Genomic DNA, 2500 nt, shown 5'->3' with positions numbered 1-2500 from the left:
TTTATGCGGTTCTGATGAAGCGAATTGCTACAAGCGCCTGCTGATTCCCGCTATGCAGCTGTAAAGACATGCAAATTAGGCTGTCCTGCTCTATAGCGGCCTTCTCTCATTATCCCCGGCAGTGGGCCGTCCTTTCACTTTTCCTTATTTGCATAACCCTAATGTATCTCAGGTGATATATTTTGACATTTTTAGCTTGACAAACTCTTTCTAGTGGTGTTTTTCTTTGACTTGTCATTTCTTTTAATCAGTTCTGCACCTTATTTGGCTATGTTTTTGCTGAGAAATGATAGCGTCTACGGAGTCGCCATGAGTAGAGCAGCATGTGTGCGCCGCCGAGACCTAGTTTAGGATGTTTGCCTGTTATACTCTGGTTTCTCTTCAGATCGAATAAATCTTTCGCCTTTTACTAAAGATTTCCGTGGAGGGGAACAACTATGAGTTTCAGAGAATTTTTTGATGCCTAGCTAAAGCTGGGCTTGCTAATCTGGTGAAAAATAGCTTGAGTTCTTTTGATTTGGAAAGATGCTGAGACAGCGTTAATGTTGTTGGTGGTGGTGGTGGTCAACGTGGCATCGAAAACCATTTGGTGGTCTTGGTCTACCTACAAGTTATCGGAGCATTTTTGGGTGTCTTTTTTTGTTGGCTTTGTGCGGTTGGCCTCAAATGAAAGTTGACGGTGTAGCCAACCAAAGCGGCTCCTGCTTGAATTCTTGCGGACTCGCTCCTGTTAGCAAAACGTTGAAAAAACTTCCCGCGTGCTCCATTCTCGGTAAGTCGGCCCCTGTGCGGTCCTATTCGACTCTTTTTAAGGGATCCTTTAAAAAGCACAGGGCAACGCGCTATATTCCCCAATTCCATTGCCGCGCGCTTTTTATGCGGTTCTGATGAAGCGAATTGCTACAAGCGCCTGCTGATTCCCGCTATGCAGCTGTAAAGACATGCAAATTAGGCTGTCCTGCTCTATAGCGGCCTTCTCTCATTATCCCCGGCAGTGGGCCGTCCTTTCACTTTTCCTTATTTGCATAACCCTAATGTATCTCAGGTGATATATTTTGACATTTTTAGCTTGACAAACTCTTTCTAGTGGTGTTTTTCTTTGACTTGTCATTTCTTTTAATCAGTTCTGCACCTTATTTGGCTATGTTTTTGCTGAGAAATGATAGCGTCTACGGAGTCGCCATGAGTAGAGCAGCATGTGTGCGCCGCCGAGACCTAGTTTAGGATGTTTGCCTGTTATACTCTGGTTTCTCTTCAGATCGAATAAATCTTTCGCCTTTTACTAAAGATTTCCGTGGAGGGGAACAACTATGAGTTTCAGAGAATTTTTTGATGCCTAGCTAAAGCTGGGCTTGCTAATCTGGTGAAAAATAGCTTGAGTTCTTTTGATTTGGAAAGATGCTCAGACAGCGTTAATGTTGTTGGTGGTGGTGGTGGTCAATGTGGCATCGAAAACCATTTGGTGGTCTTGGTCTACCTACAAGTTATCGGAGCATTTTTGGGTGTCTTTTTTTGTTGGCTTTGTGCGGTTGGCCTCAAATGAAAGTTGACGGTGTAGCCAACCAAAGCGGCTCCTGCTTGAATTCTTGCGGACTCGCTCCTGTTAGCAAAACGTTGAAAAAACTTCCCGCGTGCTCCATTCTCGGTAAGTCGGCCCCTGTGCGGTCCTATTCGACTCTTTTTAAGGGATCCTTTAAAAAGCACAGGGCAACGCGCTATATTCCCCAATTCCATTGCCGCGCGCCTTTTATGCGGTTCTGATGAAGCGAATTGCTACAAGCGCCTGCTGATTCCCGCTATGCAGCTGTAAAGACATGCAAATTAGGCTGTCCTGCTCTATAGCGGCCTTCTCTCATTATCCCCGGCAGTGGGCCGTCCTTTCACTTTTCCTTATTTGCATAACCCTAATGTATCTCAGGTGATATATTTTGACATTTTTAGCTTGACAAACTCTTTCTAGTGGTGTTTTTCTTTGACTTGTCATTTCTTTTAATCAGTTCTGCACCTTATTTGGCTATGTTTTTGCTGAGAAATGATAGCGTCTACGGAGTCGCCATGAATAGAGCAGCATGTGTGCGCCGCCGAGACCTAGTTTAGGATGTTTGCCTGTTATACTCTGGTTTCTCTTCAGATCGAATAAATCTTTCGCCTTTTACTAAAGATTTCCGTGGAGGGGAACAACTATGAGTTTCAGAGAATTTTTTGATGCCTAGCTAAAGCTGGGCTTGCTAATCTGGTGAAAAATAGCTTGAGTTCTTTTGATTTGGAAAGATGCTGAGACAGCGTTAATGTTGTTGGTGGTGGTGGTGGTCAACGTGGCATCGAAAACCATTTGGTGGTCTTGGTCTACCTACAAGTTATCGGAGCATTTTTGGGTGTCTTTTTTTGTTGGCTTTGTGCGGTTGGCCTCAAATGAAAGTTGACGGTGTAGCCAACCAAAGCGGCTCCTGCTTGAATTCTTGCGGACTCGCTCCTGTTAGCAAAACGTTGAAAAAACTTC

General features: G+C 44.3%; 3 non-coding genes across 3 annotated transcripts; all 3 read left to right on the top strand.

Moving 5' to 3' along the window:
* Nucleotides 1-365: 365 nt before the first annotated feature.
* Nucleotides 366-480, top strand: LOC141124568 (U5 spliceosomal RNA). Its single transcript, XR_012240941.1, has one exon. It is a non-coding gene; the product is annotated as a U5 spliceosomal RNA (small nuclear RNA).
* A 758-nt stretch (nucleotides 481-1238) lies between these two features.
* LOC141124567 (U5 spliceosomal RNA) lies at nucleotides 1239-1353 on the top strand. The gene has a single exon (XR_012240940.1). It is a non-coding gene; the product is annotated as a U5 spliceosomal RNA (small nuclear RNA).
* A 758-nt stretch (nucleotides 1354-2111) lies between these two features.
* Nucleotides 2112-2226, top strand: LOC141124566 (U5 spliceosomal RNA). The gene has a single exon (XR_012240939.1). It is a non-coding gene; the product is annotated as a U5 spliceosomal RNA (small nuclear RNA).
* The last annotated feature ends 274 nt before the right edge of the window (nucleotides 2227-2500 follow it).

The sequence above is a fragment of the Aquarana catesbeiana genome, linkage group LG01, assembly GCF_042186555.1.
Source record: "Aquarana catesbeiana isolate 2022-GZ linkage group LG01, ASM4218655v1, whole genome shotgun sequence".
Classification (NCBI taxonomy): domain Eukaryota; kingdom Metazoa; phylum Chordata; class Amphibia; order Anura; family Ranidae; genus Aquarana; species Aquarana catesbeiana.
The sequence above is the reverse complement of the archived record's forward strand: the minus strand, read 5'-3'. Positions and strand labels throughout refer to the sequence as shown.